This window comes from Panthera pardus, unplaced genomic scaffold (genome assembly GCF_024362965.1).
Source record: "Panthera pardus isolate Hobbes unplaced genomic scaffold, ASM2436296v1 HiC_scaffold_16, whole genome shotgun sequence".
In the NCBI taxonomy this organism is placed as follows: domain Eukaryota; kingdom Metazoa; phylum Chordata; class Mammalia; order Carnivora; family Felidae; genus Panthera; species Panthera pardus.
The window spans coordinates 108,874,489-108,894,898 of NW_026526721.1; the positions used below are offsets into that span (position 1 = coordinate 108,874,489).

At 38.4% G+C, this 20,410-nt stretch overlaps 1 long non-coding RNA gene across 3 annotated transcripts in view; it reads right to left on the minus strand.

The window, feature by feature from the left end:
• Positions 1-1,568: 1,568 nt before the first annotated feature.
• LOC109261488 (uncharacterized) overlaps positions 1,569-20,410 on the minus strand; it is a 353,953-nt gene continuing 335,111 nt past the window's right edge. For all 3 annotated transcript variants that reach the window (XR_008422552.1, XR_002077404.2, XR_002077410.2), the window contains 2 exons: positions 2,069-2,164; positions 1,569-1,693 (listed from right to left, as the gene is read on the minus strand). This is a non-coding gene — a long non-coding RNA (uncharacterized LOC109261488). The remainder of the gene's footprint in view (positions 1,694-2,068; positions 2,165-20,410) is intronic.

Consider the following 20,410-nt stretch of genomic DNA (forward strand, 5'->3'; position numbering starts at 1 on the left):
GGTAAAGAAAGTCGACCCAGAAAATTACTGTTTGTTGCTGTTCTTCTGTTCCTATTTTCAGTCCCAGGCCAATACGACCTGCGAAATGCAGATTACATAAAAATTGAAATACTCTCTTGAGAAAAAGAAAGGCACACCCTTCAACTTTCCCTTGGCCCATATTCCTTCCTAATTTTCCATCTTCTTAGATAATGTTTCTTCTACCTGAAACATCTCTCTACTTCTCTGCTGCCCCCCACCCCATTTAATCGTATCAGTCATGGTATAGAAGCCATGTTAAACTGAATTCTAACTCATATCCTACATCATAGTGTGGATGGTTTGAATTTATACTTTCATCTGCTTCCCTTATTTGTGTTTCTTTTCCTGGTCAATTTTATCCGTCTGTCAGGTCACCTAATGTAAGGCCTTTGGAGCCACCCCAACTCCTCTTTCAGCCTCACTCTCATTCTGCACATTGCACATTTCCTCTGCTCTCTCACTGGGCTGTACTCCACTCTCAGGCCCTCACAGCCAGCCACACACAGCTCTGCCCTAAACTGCGAACACAGCTTCCTACCTGCAGCCACTATCCCCTCTTCTGTCCTCTGGAAGCTACCAGAATTATGTCTGCAGAATTCAAATCAGATTATGTCATTTCTTTATTTTTTTTTAAAGTTTATTTATTTACTTTGAGAGAGAGAGAGAGAGAGAGAGAGAGAGAAAACATGAGCAGGGGAGGGGCAGAAAGAGAGGGAGAGACAGAGACTCCCAAGCATGCTCCGTGCTGTCAATGCAAAGCCCCACACAGGGCTTGAATCCACAAACCATGAAATCATGACCTGATCCAAAATCAAGAGTCAGACGCTTAACTGACCGAGCCACCCAGGCGCCCCAAATTATGTCATTTCTTTAACTTAAAATTGCCCGTGCTTCTACAAAGAACACACTAGATGTTTTTTAAACTGGGAGTGGGGGGATAAAGAGATGCATGATGGCTTTCAAGGAGGTCTAAGAACCCTCTGATACTGCACTCAAGGACTTGTTTTATGAGCATGACGTATGCTTGTCACTAAGTGTCAGCAGATTTCAACAGACCCTCAAAAGTGTCTGTGCTGTGACACGGCCTGTGCTCGCCACCAAGTCAACCAAAGCAGTGCAGTGCAATGCAAGGGGAAGGAGCACACAGTGCTGAGGGTACCATTGAGTTCCAGAGTCAGACAGTCCTGGGTTCAGTCACCTTGCTGGCTGATCTGGCACATGGGGTAATATCCCTCTTCTCATAGGACTGTTTTAGATATTAACTTTAATAACAATGTAAGGTAACTGGGAAATAATAGACACTCAGCAAATTGTTGCTTCTTCACCGTAAATCTTCGGACGTCCAAAGACAAAATATTTGTAAGAACACTACTTTCAACCTCCCTAGCAATAAATCCCTCCTTTATCAGTTGGTGATTTTTGCTTCAAGTCATAAAAGTCCATATCAAATTGGCTACATCATTTAAGGGAATATATTACCTCATGTGGCTCAAAAAGGCTCAGAGAGAGAGAGTATGCTTCAGGTGCACTTTGTACGAGACTCCACCTCCAGTGTTCTCTTCTACTTGGCTCTATTCTTCCCTGTGCATCAGATTCTTCTTCGGGCCAGTTTTCCTCGTGGTGACAAAGTGACTACAGCAACTCCAGCCCTCACAACTGCACTTCACACCATCTAGAACAATTAACAGTATTTGCATCCGGGAATTCCCAGCCAAAGTCCGAGATTCCTTCTACTCGGACTGAGATGCCCTCACTGGCCCACCCCTGAGTCCACCTCTACCCCTGAGGTTACATCTTTTGCCATAAGCATCTCTTGAGCCAGCTGAATCCACAAAGGGAATGCAGGGCCATTGTGAAGAACAATATTTACAAAATTTAACAATCCATATGATGCAAACAACTAATCTGAACACATACCAGCCCATTCAGAACAGATGTCAGTTGGAAAACAACTGGTATTTCTGGACTGGTGCTGAGAACTGAGTCTCAACTCTGCCTTGGGGGAGGAAAAAGATGTTGGCACCTCTCAGGGATCCACTGTGCATACCTACTCAAGAATGAGCTAATCTTCATCATTCTTCACATCGTGCTTTGCAGCTAGAAAATCAGGATTCAGCTTGTGCTACCTGCTAATGGGCTTCGCCTAGAAAACAAGGTAGGAAGAGAGAAGAAAGGCAGTTATGACATCTCCTATTCTCTATAAAGAAATAAATCCACTGGAGAGGAAAAAAACCCTCTTAACTCTAAAAATGTTTCTAAAAAGTTCTACTTTAACACTTTCGGTTGGTAATTTATACCACTCTCATACACAGAAACACTTAGAAATGCATTACTTCCTTTTAATCATTTCAAGTCATTTTCAAAAGTTTAGCAATCCCGAATCAATTTTTAGTCTATGATAGGAAGACCAATTAACACTGTTTGCTATTGTTTAGTTTCATTTCATATGAAATTATTCACAAGTCATTTCTCGAATCCAACCCAGGAATTCAAACTGTGAACACAGAACAGAGCCTCACATTATGGAGAAAGCAACTCTGCTTCTCCTTTGCCTCTAAGTTCTGCTTTTCTCAGCTATGGGTCTGGAAACTTTCCAGATGCCAACAGGGCGGGGGAGTTGTAACACCGGCTTGGCATGTGAACCACACCACAGATTCTTCAGCAAAACGTCAGAGTAATAATGTGAATGTGCTGGAATGTGGGGGGGAGAGTGGCAGCTGGTCTTTAATCTTAGGTAGTATTTTCTTTTGAAAAATCAAATTAAAAAGAGAATGTGTGTCCAGATTAGCTGGTTTGAAAACCCTTGGTTTATCTGAAGGTAGGAAGTAGCTTTAATATGTCTCAGAGGCAAGGATAAATCTGTTACTATTCTGTTTGTTGTAGTCAAAGGATGCAGTTACCGTGGAGGACTTCCACAAGAATAACTTATTTTAGAACTTCACATGAAATATATGAGGAACACATGTCATGGTCCCGTTTCACTCATTCATTTATTTGCTCATTCATTCCATTCAAGAAATGGCTGCTGAACCAAGAACACTTGGTTGTCAGGCAATGTTCTAACTCCTTCGAGGACAGAATACAACCAAATAGGCTAAGTCCTTGCTCTCTTGGAGCCTGTATCCCAGCGCAAGGTGGACGAAAGAACAAATAAATTTTAAAATAGCAAACAAATAAGCACAAAATATATAGAATGGTGATAAATGATATGAAAAAGATCAATAGAGTTACTGAATGGAGAGAGGGGTCAGTGGTGAGGTGATACGTGTAGGAGGTCAGGGAAGACCTTGCCTTTGGGTAGAGAATCCTGAATGAGTAGGAGAACAAGCCTGCAATATCTGGGCTAGAGTGTTCCAGGCCACAAGAACAGACAGCATGCACAAACCACACAGAGAAGCCTCTCAACACCCCTGTGACATGGGTAGGGCAGGTAATTGAGCCTTGGAGACCCGAGGAAACTGGGATTCAGAGCACTACATAGCAGACCCAGGAATGGAGCTCATCAGTTCAAACTCCCAATCTTTTGTTCTAGAAAGATCAAGTGCTACTTAAGTGCTTTCCAAGCTTTTCAGAGTCGCTTTTTAACTGAGACACTTCCCTCGAATAAAAATTTAAGTGGAATCTTAATTTGTGAAATGGATAAAAATGTAACCCCTAGGGAAGAAGTGAGCAGGAAGTGTTTGCTCATGCCTCATGCCCAGCCCTGGCCCCAGCCCGGGAGGCCTTTCCTCTGAGGATCCCGGGCATCTCCTGCAGGCTCCTTGCACCTCCCTTGGTGCTCCTGACACAACCCTCCGTGCCTAGGGGAAAGAATGCGTGAGAGTGGCTAGTGAAGGATACAGAAGGAAAAACAAATAAACAAGGCATATTACGCCAAGACCAATCGTCTCCATCTGCTTGCAGACCTGCAGAAAATGGCCTTTTATTTTTTTCAAGATCCAATACAAAGTTTCCTCAGTTTTGCAGGGAGGCAGCATTCGATATCTATTTCTCCACCACAAATTACTCCCAAACTTAGTGATTTAATACATCAAATAGTTATTATGTCTCAGTTTCTGTGGGTCAGGAATCTGGGCACAGTTTATCTGGATCCTCTGACTAACGCCTTCCATGAAGCTAGGATTAATGTGTTGTCATGTCATTTGGGCAGCAGGGATCTCAGGGCTCTGCTGGAGGAGGATCCGCTTCCAGACTCATTCGTGTGCTTGTGCTAAGGTTGAATTTTGTGCAGGTTGTTGGACTGAGGGCCTTAGTGTCTTGCTAGCTATTGGCTGGGAGCCCTTAGTATCTCGTCACCTGGGTCACTGCACAGGATAGCTCACTCCATACGGCAAGCAGCTGGTTTCGCTCAGAGCGAGAGAGCAGACAGAGAGAGAGTAGACAAAAGGAAGTCAGAGTGTTTGTGTAGCCTCACTTCCAAGGGGACATCCCACCACTTCTGCTTATTTTACTCATTAAAAGGGGATCACTGGGCCCAGGCCTCACTCAAGAAGAAAGATTACACAAAGGCGTGAATTCCAGGAGGCAGGGATCTTTGGGGGACATTTTTGAGGCTCCCTACTACAAGAAGGAAAACATAAATTCACATAATCATTAAATGGTTAATATATGCAATAAACTTTTAGTCTTTTTATAGATTATTTTACCTTGCTTTACAACAACCTAAAATATGTATGTTGGTGTTTCTTTCATCAGTTGTTTTTAATATGGTATCCTTGTTCTGTATGCCTTTTTTTTTTTACTCTATGCTAGGAAATAAAACTTCTTTTTGAAAAGACCCTATTCAGAAATTTCTTGCTTACATGATTAGTTATAATTCCACTTCAGTACAGATAGAAACCTTCATTATAGATATTATTAAAATTCTTGACATCTTTTCTAGAAGTACAAGGAAAACCTCAGTAAGTGCCCTCAAAAGTACTCACAAGCAAGTTTTGTGGGCGAGCTAAAAAATATCCTGGACTATTTCTGTGTTTAATTATCTATGTCATCAATTAGTCTTTCTAAAGTTACCTATAGAATGATGAAGTTGAGTGTATTGAAGAAGTTTGTCCACCTGTCTGCATTCTTCAACAAACCGTAAAGCATCTTTTTTTAAATTTTTCTTAATGTTTATTTATTTTGAGGGAGAGGCAGAGTGTGAGCAGGGGAGGGGTGGAGAGAGAGAGGGGACACAGAATCTGAAGCAGGCTATAAGCTCTGAGCTGTCAGCACAGAGCCTGATGCAGGGCTCAAACTCACAAACCACAAGATTGTGACCTGAGCCGAAGTCGGACGCTTAACCAACTGAGCCACCCAGGCGCCCCACCAAACTGTAAGCTTCTGGAGGGACCACTCTTTATATACACAGTGCCTGGCACACACAAGTGCTCTGCAAACATATGCTGAATGAGTGACCAGCAGTGACTTCACAGGGAATCACAAGAAAACTCTGCCAAAATAGCCATATCTAACTAATTAAAATAATTAAGTCTTTATGTGATAACATTCTTCAGGGAAGAATTCAAGAATTTATATAGCAGAGAACAGTTCTAAAGGATCCTAGACATCAGATATCAGCTCCTCCAGTTGGTCCAAAAATATAGGTGAAGAGCTCAGTCAATATAGTCCAGAAGTTACTCTAATGAGTGACATGTATTCTGTGACTCGGCACTTAAAATAGATTGTGAAGACATCAAGAAGGCAGAGTAGAGAGCCTTCCATCCAACTGCAGCAGAAGCATTTTTAAACAATTTTGCTTACTTTATTTACTATTCATGTTATGGGGATTGAGTGGGATTGGGTGGAGATCCAAGATTAGGTTCCATCTAGATGGCAGTGCTCTTAAAATGTGAGAGGTGGTCAAGGAAGAGGAAATCAAGGGTGGGGAGGTTTAAGGAACTAAAAGAGATGCTGGAGCCAGTGTATCAGTCCAATCAGCAGCAAATTTTCTGGTTCTTTCCTCCTCTCTTTCCTGGTTCATTAGAGAGGGTTGGGTAAGGGAACCATACCTGGTTTTCAGCCTCCCAAGTCTCCGATCCTCTTTATTATCCTGAGATGCCACTAGCTTCTCTCCGGTTCTTGCTAGGTATTCCCTCTGCCTTTACTTTACATTAAACAAATTGTGAGGAGGTGGATTTTTGAACTAGCAGAGATGACCATCAATGGCTAAGCTTGGCTTTGCCCTCCAACCACCACTGGCCTCCTTGCTCCTGCTGTGACCCACCTGCCACACACAGGATTTACCCTGAGGCACACCAGTAGTTAAGTTAGGGCTACAAGATTTTTTCTTTTGTTTTGTTTTGCTTTGTTTTTGCTTTTGTTTTTTAGCAGCGATTTTTTACAAAAATAATTTTGAAGCAATCAAATGCAATACACTGCAATGACCTCTGTTTCACAAAGCTTTATCTAACAAACCCCCAGCTGATTTAAATGACCCTCTTCTTTATGCCTTTCCTGCCCTGCCCTGTATCTCTATCCCAGTACTCACCATATTGTACTGTCATCCCTGATTTACTTGTTCCTCTCCCGACTAGGCTGGGACCTTTAGGATCATGGCATATTAGACATGCTGGATGCCACAAGCTCTTAATATTATTTGACTAAAATAGTAAAATAAGAGAGTGAAAGAAATGAGGATTTAATTAGAGGCATCTTTCTTTTTCATTCTAAATCTGTCTATCAACTAAGCTGACTGGGAAAGAGGTAGATGAGAACTTCTGGATGGTCTCTTACTTTAACAAAGTGTTAAGAAGCAACTTCTTCCAACCCCAGCACCACTACCACCAGGCAGGTTTTTTAGGAAGGTTCAAACCCATCACTTTGGAAGCTGTGTGCATTTTGATGAACTGTTATTTGGGCTGAGATTGAATGCAAACTGACCTCCCTGAGCCAACGTAACTGTCACTGTTTATTATCTTATAGAGGGGATTGCATAGTATTTACATTATATAGTATTTACAGTATTACATTCATAGCACTTACGAAGACTTTGGTGCAAGGCATGGTTTCTCCACTTGGAGTCATGTAATCTTGGTCAGACTATTTAACTGCCTGAGTTTCTCCATTTGTGCAATGGAGGTAACAATAACAATAAGAAGAAATATTATCAACAAACACAGCAACACTTGCTTCTCCCTTGTGATGCAGTTGTGAGGACCAAGGTGATGATGATTGTGCAACTACTTCCTAAACTATAAAGTACAATTTCTGCCAAGAGCCTCTCTGAGAAGCAAACGTAGAAAGCAAGAATTGACTGATCAGAGTGAGTCTGAGATGTTAACACTCTGTTTGAGGAGAAGGATTTTCCAAAATCATAATGCCTTATGAGTCAGCACAGGGCTCAACTTCAAACTCTCCTTTCACATATGAATATGCTTTAACTTTATTTCATATTTCATGATGTTGGTGAGGAACAAATTCTGAGTAAACACACCAAGCGCACTCTTATCTCTGGGGCCATTAATGAGTTTTAGCTTCTGGGTGTCTCTTAAGATCTTACAAAGACTGAAAGCTCTTGAGTAGAGAAGAATGATTTTAAACAAATAACCCAAAGTTACTGCCAACATTCCTAGGTAGAACACTGCGTATTTCTACATCAGTAGATGTTATCTTCTTTAGCATGCTATATGCTAGACTTTCACGGCAAAACTTCACAGCTCAGTGTAGGCACATTCTACTGGACCACGAAGACCTACTCTAGCTGGGGTACACCCCATCCCCAAGAGGCCAGCTGTTTCTCAGAAAGGAACCAGAAATCCTGCACCTTCTTAAGATCTTTTTTTTTTTTTTTTCTATTGTTTTTCCATAGACTCATTGCAAACAGCTCCTCTGGAAAGAAAAAGTAGAGTGAGATTTCCAGAAGGGAAACTTGTACTTAAGAGAGGGGATTTATGCTGTAATAAGTATGTCTTGATCATACATAGGCAATTTAAGCACCACCTTTCTTTGACTTCGTCTCTCTGAAATGGGCAAAACAATAAGAAACGAGTTTTACTTACGAACACCCCATTGTTAAAAATCAGAACTTAGGAGAATGGGGGAGGTCGGAAAAATGGGTGAAGGGGGTCAAAAGTTACAAACTTCCAGTTATAACATGAGTAAGTCATGAGGATGTAATATATAGCATTGTGACTATAGTTAATAATACTGTATTGCATTTTTGAAAGTTGCTAAGAAAGTAGATGTTATAAGTGCTCCTCCCAAGAAAAGAATTTGTAACTATGTATGGTGATGGATGGTAACTAGACTTATTGTGATGATCATTTTGCAAAATACACAAATATCTAATCATTATGTTGTACACCTGAAACTAACATAAGGTAATATGTCAATCATTCCTTGGTTATAAAGAAAATGAGAAACTGGTTAACTTTAGCTCATTCTCAAGATATCAGCAGCCACTGACCAGGTTTCCCATTTTTCCAAATCAATCATTATATGTTCTTGTAGTACTATATCTCTCTCCTTCATAATGATTAGCATAGTGGTGATTTTATAGCTCTGTGTGTGACTCCTTTGTTTAAAAGTGCAGGCTCTGGACCCAAATTACATGGGTTAAAATTCTGACTCCGCCACCTACAAGGCTGGGTGAATAAGCACCTTCCTTTCAGCTCTAATCTGCTACTTCTTCATCTGTAGATTGGGGACCATAATGGTCCCTATGTCATAGAGTTGTGAGAATTAAACATGCAGAGATAACATATAGAGCCCTTATAACAATGCCCTCCACAGAGTAAGTGCTTCATAGATGTTAACAATTTGTTTTGTTGAAGCTCTGACAGCTTCAAGTTTTATGAGAGCAGGCATATCATTGCCTAATATCCATCATAATGTCATATGAAAGAGCCCTTTTAAGTAAACATTTGTTGAATAAATGAATAAACAACCTATTCTGTAAGATTTCATCCAGGTTTACAAGTATTCTGTTTTTGTAGTAACTTCAGAAAATAAAGTAGAAAGCAAAATCAATTGTGGTGGAAAGTGATTCATGAACACTTGACATTTGACCTCAATTACTTCTTAGATTAATACAAGGTAAAATTAATAAAACATTAAACACTGTAGACTAAGGATAGTATTTCTAAAAAACTCATACATACTTGTTAAATTTCCTGTTATAGCTAAACAAACCATTTGCTTTTGGGGGAGGAATGAAAACCATTAGAATACATTTAAAATATTGATACATGATAGCTCCAGAATCTAGTGCTAAAAATTTATGAAAACTTTTAAGATCTATGCTCTCCGTAACTTTCAAATATATAACACAGTATTATTAACTACAGTTAAAGCGTTAAAAATATATCAGCACATGGTTCAGATTGGCCTTGCCTAAAACTGGCTTTGATGACTTCCCTACAAAGAGTTTTCTAGGATAACTACTGAAAAGACCATATTTATTATCATTGAATAAAAAAATATGAGGTGATTTTTAAAAATCCTTGGTTATAACATCATCTCGAAGAGCAATAACTCAGATGTAAAAGCTGAGAGAAAATACATCAATATACTAAGGCCATTGTATACAATCCAAAATAAGTGATTAAAAAGAAGTGTGCCTTCAAAAAACCTCCCAAAGGATAATATAATTTTTAAAGCTTTTCCTGAAAGCATCTCCTTTACATTTTGCCATTTCTGTCAGCAAAGATTAACTGTATAAGCACCATCTTGCTATACTGGAGGAAAGTAGTAGGCAGTTGGGAGATCTGTCTTTCTTGTGACATAATATTAGGAGCTCTGGGAGCACTTCCTTGAAAATAGTTCCTTTCCTTTCTGATTGACAGTCCTAACATTTCTTTAAGGAGTTAAAGTCTATTTACTCAATGATTAGAATGAAGACTTAAAACGCAAATACTCTTACTGACTTCAAGTTAAAATGAAGTGTTGATGACTGATCTGGGCACTTTCTAAATGGGTGTTGATAGGAGACAAAAGAATGGGGAAGAATTTTAGTGCAATAAATAAATTAAATAAGAAAGGGGAGGTTGTTGACCTCAAAGACAAATGTCAACATAATAATTTTGGCCAACCAAACCTCTGATTAAATCTGAAGTTAAAGCCATAAATGCTCCCTGGAAATAAACTTTTTGTTGGAAAAGATCCTTTTTCCTTGGATTTTCTTAGGGTTTCCTTCTACTCTATTATTTTTAATCTACATTATGGAAAATAAAACACAATATTGTTATGGCTTGTCAAAGAAAGTTCACCTCTTTTGCTTCTACTGTTTTTGGCAGAGATGACAGAGCCTCAATAACATAAATATTTTCATTGCATTATTGAAAGCAACAGACAGAAATGACAAGTCATAAATGTTTATTTACTCAATTAATGAATAAATGAATGGATGGATGAATAAAAGAATGATGAGGGAGGAAGCAGAGATACAGTTTTTGGAATGGGTGCAGCTTTCTACATGGGCAGTCACAGAAAGAAAGGCACTAATTTGCAGAAAGGAATTGGCACACAAAGACTATATGTAAGCATTTCTTATTTCATAGTTTTTTTTGGACCGGTGGTAGTTTATACTGGCAAAAAGGGTTTCACTTGTACTGAAACTTTTCCAGTTTACGGTTTAAGTCTAGAAATAATTTTCTATTTAAGCCATTGGACTAAACAGTGGATAATTAAGAGGATGTCAAAGCTTAGGCATACTGCTAAAGCCACATTCTCAAAGGTCACTGATTATTTCCTGATTTACAAGTTCATTCATCTTTTCTTTATTCCTATCCTCACTGATCTTTCACAAGAATTGACATTCTTGACTACCCCATCATTGAAGACATCTGTAGTCTGCATCACTTCCCTCTCTTGCTCCTACTGATGGCTTCTCTTTCTAGGCTGCCCCCAGTGGTATGTATTGCTTTAGTTTCAGTCTTCTATCCTGCTCTTTTCTATCTTCTCTATTGGAGCTCCCATTTGGCTTCAACTCCATCAATAAATTCCTCTAGATTAAAGCCTGTATTTTGCAGTTTTGATCTGCCTCTTGAACTCTTATCCCACATTTTCAATATTGGGATGAATAGTTCCTCCTGGAGATTGCATTGGTGATTCACAATTAACAATGAAATTCATTATTCTCTGTGAATTGGCTGCTCCATTTCACTTCCTTTGTTTTTTTGAACCTGCTTCCAGAAGATACACTTTTGAGCAATAGAACAAGCTACACTGGGAGTGACCAGAAAGTGGAAGCTAAACGTTGTGCTTGGGATAGGAGGGAAAAGCCAAAAACAAGTAGAGACAAGAAGTTTGGCCAAACCATATCCTATATCATAATGATACTGAAAGTTCTAGAAGACGGTCTCAGCTTTATAGTTTTGTTTTGTTTAAGTTTTTTAGCTTTGATTTTAAAAGTTTTGAGGTATTTTGGTTCTGAGAAGATGATCACATCCAGGGATAGGCAGTAAGATAAGGATTTTGTCATGAGAACTAAAGTAAAAGATCAGGGTCTAAGTTAAGGCAAGTTACTTAGTTTCCCTGAATGCCATCTTCTTATCATTAAAAAAAATGGGGCAACAGTTAACTTGAAGTTTTTTTGTAGAGATTAGAAATGATACACATCAAAATGTGATTCTTAGTGTGTTCAATATATACTAGTCATTATTACCTCTATCACTTGATTTTCCCAATTTGAACCTGAGTTGTTTTTAGTTGTTTTCTTTAACCAGCAGCCCTGTGTCGAATTGAACACTAACACTAAGACTGCTCCACAGCCTTCCTTATACATTTCTACTAACTCCACCTTACAGCAAGTCCTGAAATGCACCAGCAGGAGCCTTCCAGTGGTATCGACATTGAAATATTTTCTTTCAATGGCACAACTCTTATTACATTTCCCTATCCAAATGTATTGTCATGGCTTACCCCTGCTTTCCAGATATGATCTGTAATTATTGACAGATCACAAAGAGCCATGCACAATGTGGCCACATCCTCATTTTCCAGTATAGCATAATTTGTCAACTCACTGTTTTATGAACTCTACTTACTTCTGTCTCTATGCCTTTCATCACATTTCCCCCCTTTCCCCAATACCTTCTCCCTTCCTCTTTAGCTCTCAAATCCTAGATACTTTTTCCATCTTGGCTTAAATCACTCCTTCAAAAACCTTTGCCAAATCACTCTAGCTCACCAAACAGTCTCTGCCCCCGAATTTGTAGCACATGCTGTATAAACATTTAGTTGGCCATTAGTTATATACATAAGCCTTGTCAGTTTGTGGCCCATATTGTTAATTAATGCTCCCACATCATTTGTGTCTTTCATGTCAACTATTTTAAGTCACCAACATTGTTGACTCTAACTTTGATTTAGGGACCAGTGAAGAACATACTCAATAAACTTTGGGGTCAATATTAAACTTTTGCATTTGTTATTCATTCAATATATGTCTATTTTATAACTTAACGTATGAGGCATATTGTTGGCTGTGGGATAGAAAATGAATCAGATATAGGCTAAAGATCTCACAGTCCAATGAGCAATATGGACAGGTAAATAACTGATTAAGGTGCAGCAGAAATCCTATAGAAGACACATGCACAAAACCAACAATATCACAGTGATAGGCTACTTAACTCTGCTCTGCCAGAAGGGAAGGCCAGAGGGATCTTCACAGAGTAACTAATACTTGAGTTGTGAATGGATGAGTATGGGTTCTCCATAGTGGGAGGCAGTCAGGGAGAGCTGTACAGAAATAGCAAACAAGAAAAACATGCACAAAGACATGGATCCCTAAGTACAATTTTGTATGACTGATTCATGCATAAGGTATATAGTAGTGGGGCTCAGAAATAAGATTGAAGAGAAGGACCCTAGAACAAAATCATGAAGAAACTATATGCTAAGAGGTCAGGTCATTATCTAGAAGGTAAAACAAACAAACAAACGGAATAGTGAAAGTTTTTTTTAAGACCCTTCAGAGGGAAATGATTAATTTGTGTTTTAGGAAGATCACTTAGAAAAGGATGGTGTGAGACAGCCTGGTGACAAGAGGCCTGATAGAAATCAATTTCAATAGTCCAACAAGAGATTATGACATTGGTAGTACACAGAAGCCATCAGATTCAAGGGATGTTTTAGTGGTAGATAAAATTTGGGAATATTGGGGCATGGGTGAGATCATGGAATTGAGAAAATTCCGAGTGATCCAAGTTTTCTAAACTGCAGGTAAACGATGATGCCATTAGCCAAGAAAAGGAAGAGAGCATTATAGTCCAGAGTTCATTTTATAATATATTTCTCTACCACTTCTTTTAAAAGGCTCGATGTAAACAGAGAAGCCAAAAACATCCAGTTGAAAAAGATAATACTTTATGTTTTATTCACATTAATTCTTTGGAACAACAGAAAGCAATTATTAGTTGGAAAGAATGTATTAAGCATAAAAATTTTATGAGAGTGACTTAGTATATACAGTAATTTATGATAACATTACATTCTGGCAGTTTAGCTTTTAGGTCTCCATTTTTAATTGAGACAAAATAATTTTATGGAATAGAAAGTAAACTCAAAAACTTCATGAATTGCTTTAATATCATTATATCACATGATTACATATTCTTACACCACTATTTTGAGGTTCATCCAGCTATTCTTAGGAAAAGGCCATTTAAGCAATAATCAATGATTAAAGAAGAATCTATGCATGTGTAATTCTTCATGATAAATAAGGAAAATATGTCAGCCTTAATATTTCAGATGAGATGGAGTTGGGAGAGTCTTACTTTACTTAGTATTAGAACTATATAACCAAATATTTTAAAACCTGGAAAGGGACTAAATTGTTTGGTTCTACCTTTTTATTTAATGGATGAAGAAACTGAGAATTATTAATGTAAGTGATATAAACAGGGCCAAAATTGGGTTTAAAACTACTGTCTAAACCAGTAAAAGTTTCTTAAATGTCAATGTGGTACAATTGAAAGGGAAAACTATTTCAAATCAAAAGAAACATATTTCAGTCCCAACTCTGACACTAGCTATGTGATCAACCGCAAACCATTTAATCATTGTGACACCCAGTTTCCTTATCTGTAAGACAGGAATCATACTTTTTGTTTCACAGGATCATCATGAGGAACAAATACAATGATATATATATAAACTCTTTGTGTGAACTATAAAACACTCAAATGTAATAGATTATATTTGTAGAGTGAATATTTAGCTATGATTTAATGAAACAACCTGGCATTTGTTGAGTAGCTGCTCTATGCCAGAATCTTTTTTTTTGTATGCTATTTTATGTTATCCTTACATCAACCATTGAAGTAAATGCTATTCTCCAATTTTATAGATGAAAAAGATAAAGGAAGCTCAGCGAGAGTAAATAACCTTCTCCAGATCACACAGCAGATACATAGAGGAACCAGGATTCGAAGCTTCATCTGCTTGGTAACAAATTTACCAATAGACTTTCCACTACTATATAATTCTGGCAGTCATGAAAAAGAAAACCGCTTCCTGAATTTGGCCTAGCATGGATAAAAAAAGAATGAGTATTGGGGGACAGAAAGAGAGCCTGATGGACTGGAATATAAGCATGAATTCTACTCCAGGCAATGAGAAATAATCCAGGTTTTGTAATTCATGGTCAGAAGCATGGCTAGATGAAGATGTAAAAGCACCCAAGAAGGATGATAAATTGGGCTCTTGGGTGGATTCATAATTGGTCCCTTCAAACTTTTATTCTTTAAGTAAGTGTTCAACAATTTAAAGTCCTCCAGCTGAGACCTGTGTGCAGAAGGGAGAAGGAACACCCTAGAGTGGTTCAATCTCTCCTCTTTTCTCAAGAAAAATTGAGAATTTGCCCCAAATTAACACATTTCCTTTAGCAAAAGAAAAACACTGAAATTAGCCGGAGCTATTTGGATTGATAGTGTGTGTGGGTGTGTGGTGTGGTATGATGTGGTGCGATGTGGTGTGGGAGTATGTGCACAAGCATGTGTGCACATGTGGTGGGAGGGAACATCGGGATGAAATTCTTTCCTTTGCCTTATTCTAAAGATATTTTAATGTACCTCATTTTAACTTCCAGGAGAGGAGTTGGGATAAACACATTTTATTTTAGTATGCAATTGATAATTCACCATCCCTCATAGATGAATGCTCCAACAATTTTTTCTTTTACCCTTAATCTGGCTCTTGACAAAAATGTGATCCAAACTAGGTATAGGAAATATCGTGAGGGTCTGCAAACAGAATGGAGTGGAAGTTTATTCTATTCTATTTAATTTATTTGTTTGTTTATTTATTTATTTATTTAAAAAAAATTTTTTTGAGTAAACTCCATGCCAGATGTGGGAACTCTCAAGATTAAGAGTTGCATGCTCTGCCAACTGAGCCAGCCAGGCACCTACAGAAGATGATTTTTTTAAATGTTTTCTTTACTTTTGTGACAGAGAGAGACAGTGTGCAAGTGGGGCAGGGGCAGAGAGAGAGAGGGAGACACAGAATCTATAGCAGGCTCCAGGCTCTGAGCTGTCAACATAGAGAGTTGACCTGGGCTTAAACTTATGAACTATGAGATCATAACCTGAGCCAAAGTCAGATGCTTAACTGATTGAGACACCCAGGCACCCCTGGAAGATGATTTTAAAGTGAAACACTGGGCAGGTTAGGACAGAGAGGAATCGAAGCTAAGAGCCATCCATAGACAATTGATCAGGGCCAATAACTAGCAAAATTTAAGTTGAAAAAATAAACAATGTTCCCAAAGTGTAGAGCTAGTTCTTTTCTTACAATGTGATGTTAGGCAAAACTCTTAAATCAGTTTCATCATCTGAAACCTGGGGTATTTACTTAGCACTTTTTCATATAGATATAGATATATATATATACACACATATATATATACACACATATATATACACATCTATATATGTGCATATAATATCTATATGAGAAAGATATACACAGATATAGATGTGTATATATATATATTCTTTTTCATGTATGTGCTTACATATAAACATATGCCTAGTCCTTGTCATATATATTTGGCACACACACACACACACACACACACACACACACACGTATGTATATTTAAGTTTTTCAGGGGAGAGCTTTGAGAACAAAAGCTAACAAACAAGATGGGTTCCCTCATGTCAAGGGAGAGAAACCAAAATTTTAATCAGGTCGAATGATCATGAGACTGAATGGCCGTCAGCACAACCTGAGGTGACAAGCTTGCACAAATTTCAACAAAATTCGCAGAAAGATTCTTGCAACACATCTTACCATGCTTTTCAGAGATTGCCACATCCTAAAGTTGCTATCAGAAATAATGAAGTGTATCCCTGCTTGTCACTGCTCCTAAAGTTGCTTTTTGGAACATGGGTCTCACCAACTTCCATAAGTGTACAAAACTTGCAGCTTTTGCCTATTTAACCTCAGGCTTAAACCTTCCCCTTTGAAGCATACTTTCAGTTTGTAGCCAAAGGTTATGTCTCTCTGGTTTGCAAACTATATGGCAATAAAGCTTTCCCTTGCCTCTGACAAATCTTTGCATCCCAGGAATTTTTGTTGACATTCCTTAATGTCAGAAGTGGGATGTACAATGACTCCCAGACCCCTCTCCACATCCTCTCAGACCAACTCCATCAGGCTCATTTGCTCCTCAGTGGTGTCGGGAGACATTCAGGAGCACCCTGTCACATCCAAGTTCTCCCACTTTTTCTGGTTCAGGTCTCAGAAGTTTTCTGCCTTGGTAAGAATCCTACCCTCCAGGAGGGTCTTCTCTCATTAAGGTTGTGAGATCTCACACTCCAGAAGGGTTGCTCCCTCATTCAGGTTTGACCACTGCAACACGAAAGGATGTTGTTGTTTGGGACCTGAGCCTGACCAACCTCAATGAGGACACAGAACTTGCAGTTTTTCCTATTTAATCCAAAGCCTAAACCTTCCCCTTTGGAGCATACTTTCAGTTTGTAGCCAAAGCCTATGTCTCCCTGGTTTGCAAACTGTACGGCAATAAAGTTTTCCCTTGCCTCTGACCAAATCTTTGCATCCCCGGGATTTTTGTTGACAGCTTTTAATAAATATATTTATCATTTAGTAAGGACTAAACATTTTATAAATACTCATTCATTCCTCAGAGCCACCCTATGATGTAGGTGCTGTTACACTACATTTTGCAGAAGTATAGAAGGTTAGGATATAAAGCTAATGAGTGACAGAGATGGGATTGGAACGCTGGCTGTCTGTTTTCAGAATCTGTATTAACCTTTCCACTGTGATACTTAGCCAATTTATAGAATTACTGGGATGATTAAGTGGAAAAGTTACCTTTCCATAAGATAATTATCTTAATAGACTTACCTATCACTTTCAATGTTTTTAGTTTCATGGACTGCTTTGAGAATCTGGTGAAATCATTGATATCATACCAGCAGAATACATAGATACACTAAGCATAAAAACTATTGTGCCATTTCCAAGATTTTATAGACTTCAAAAGTCTATTAATGGACATGAGGCTAACAAAAAGACTGATAGACGTGGTTGGATTCCCTAAACTTCAGTCTCTTCCCACAAGAAATAAGACTGAAAATACAGCAATCCACTTCCCAGCTACCAGGTTCAGGGCTGAGAGATATACATGTAATTTAGGGATAAATTCCATACTACTTTAAATTGCTTAACTGTGTATTATTCAGGAGTCTTGGTTTAAATTTCCTTTGCTAGTTTATATTCAGGGTTAAACATGGAGCGGGGAGAAAGAGTTTGGCCAAAGTGTTTGGTCTTTGTGGAATCCAAAATACAGTATTTGAAAACTAGTGTGGAGGAGATGGCGGCATTTAGCCATCCTGAGTTGCAAGAATCACATCTTGTCAGCTTTCGCAGATTTGCTTTTTTTTTTAAATATGAAATTTATTGTCAAGTTGGTTTCCATACAACACCCAGTGCTCATCCCAACAGGTGCCCTCCTCAATGCCCATCACCCACTTTCCCCTCCCTCCCACCCCCCATCAACCCTCAGTTTATTCTCAGTTTTTAAGAGTCTCTTATGGTTTGCCTCCCTCCCTCACTTTTTTTCCCCCTTCCCCTCCCCCATGGTCTTCTGTTAAGTTTCTCAAGATCCACATAAGAGTGAAAACATGTGGTATCTGTCTTTCTCTGTAGAACTTATTTCACTTAGCATAACATTCTCCAGTTCCATCCACGTTGCTACAAAAGGCCAGATTTCATTCTTTCTCATTGCCAAGTAGTATTCCGTTGTATATATAAACCACAACTTCCTTATCCATTCATCAGTTGATGGACATTTAGGCTCTTTGCAGATTTGCTTTTGACCTCAATTATCTCTACATCCCTTCTTCATTAGAGCACATTGGGAGAGTCAACAAAATGGTGCCATTCAGGGCCACATTAAGGAAAACCTTCCTTGCAAGTTGTACATTCCTTCACTTTTTCTGACACTTAAAAATTCTGAATAAGGTTATTATGTTGTTTGAAACCCCATTGTGATTCAAATCAATAAGTTCAGTAGAGAAAATCCACTGAACAATTAACTGTGGCTTCTAATGGCTGTTCGTATTCTCGCCAGCAGACACAACAGCAAACCCATACTGTTTACCACTGATTACTAAGACCAGAAAGCAAGAAAAAAAAAAGGCATTGTTAGTTTTGTTTTGGTTTCCAGTTGGTTGTCTCTCCAAAAAAGACACAATTGTATTTTAAATCAAATTCTTAACCCCCTTTTTTTCTATTCCATGTTGATAGGTCCAATTACAATTAATGAAGAAGTAAAGAACAGTTGTGTAACTTAGCATTATTTTAAATTTTCTCCAGTTGATTCAAGAGCAGCTGAACAGATACTGACAAGATTATTTTATGATTTTAAAAACTTAAGGTAAAAAGTTATGGTGTGTATAAGAAATGCCAAAAATCTTTGCTTTGATGTGAGCCACTGAAATCAGCAAGAGAGAATCTGTGTGTGTGTGTGTGTGTGTGTGTGTGTGTGTGTGTGTGTGTGTGTGTGTTTAAGCTGATCAATGAATTAACAAAGCCCAGTTCTTTACTGCTTCAGACAATTTTACCTATTAAGCTTTCACTCCCCTAGTCAAACCCATTCTACCAATTTCAATTCTATTTCTAAATCAGTGTTTTGCTCAACTTGAAAGGAGATTCATAAATTATTGGTAAGCATCGGTATCTATGTTCTAGGGAAAGTGCAGAGAGATAAATTAGCTCAACTATTAGTGGAATTTTGCAGGTTTTGTTCCAACTAAGAATTCTCAAGGAAACAATGTGAATGTAGTAGTTTCATATCGTACTTTCTAGTTAGCAGAAACTATTGGTCAATGATATTCAATGAGATGGTTTATAGAAATACTTTTGTCCTTTGAGGGAAAAGCCACTATGCAATACTAAGCTGGTGGTATGATTAGAATACTTATTGAAAAATAGGTATTTTTCACACTCACCAATATGATAGAAAAATTATAAAAGAAAATTTTCTTGGCTCAAAGAATGTCTCAGATTCTCTAGTGTATTAGCTCTTTTTCTGCCACACACTATTGGGAATAACTCAGCTTATTCATTCATTCAACCATTCACTTATTTAATCAACACATATTTTTTTAATTAACATGCTTTAAAGTAGGAGTCCACAAACTTTTTCTTTAAAGGGACAGATAGTAAATACTTTAGGCTTTATGGGATATAAGATCTCTTTCATAAATATCTAATTCTGCAGTTGTAGTGTAAAAGCAGCCACAGGCAATACTTAAATGATTGGGTGTGGCTGTGTTTCAATAAAACTTAATTTATGAAAACAGACAGCACCTGGGTGGCTCAGCTGGTTAAGCATCCGAATCTTGGTTTTGGCTCAGGTCATGATCTCATGACTCGTGGGTTCAAGCCCCACATCAGGCTCTGCACTGGCAATGTGGAGCCTGCTTGGGATTCTCTCTCTCTCCCTTTCTACCCCTCCCCACTTGCGCTGTTTCTGTCTCTCTCAAAATAAATAAACTTAAAAACAAACAGACAGCCAGTTTCCTGCAAGCCACAGTTTGCAACCTTTTTTTAAAAAAGTAGATGCTTTGTGGGAATGCAAGCTGGTGCAGTAACTCTGGAAAACAGTATGGACGTTCCTCAAAAAACTAAAAATAGAGCTACCCTATGACCCAACAATTGCACTACTAGGCATTTATCCAAGGGATACAGGTGTGTTGTTTCGAAGAGACAAATGCACCCCCATGTTTATAGCAGCACTATCCACAATAGCCAAAGTATGGAAAGAGCCCAGATGTCCATCGATGGATGAATGGACAAAGAAGATGTGGTATATATATATATACAATGAAGTACTCCTCAGCAATCAAAAAGAATGAAATCTTGCCATTTGCAACTACGTGGATGGAACTGGAGGGTATTATGCTAAGTGAAATTAGTCAGTCAGAGA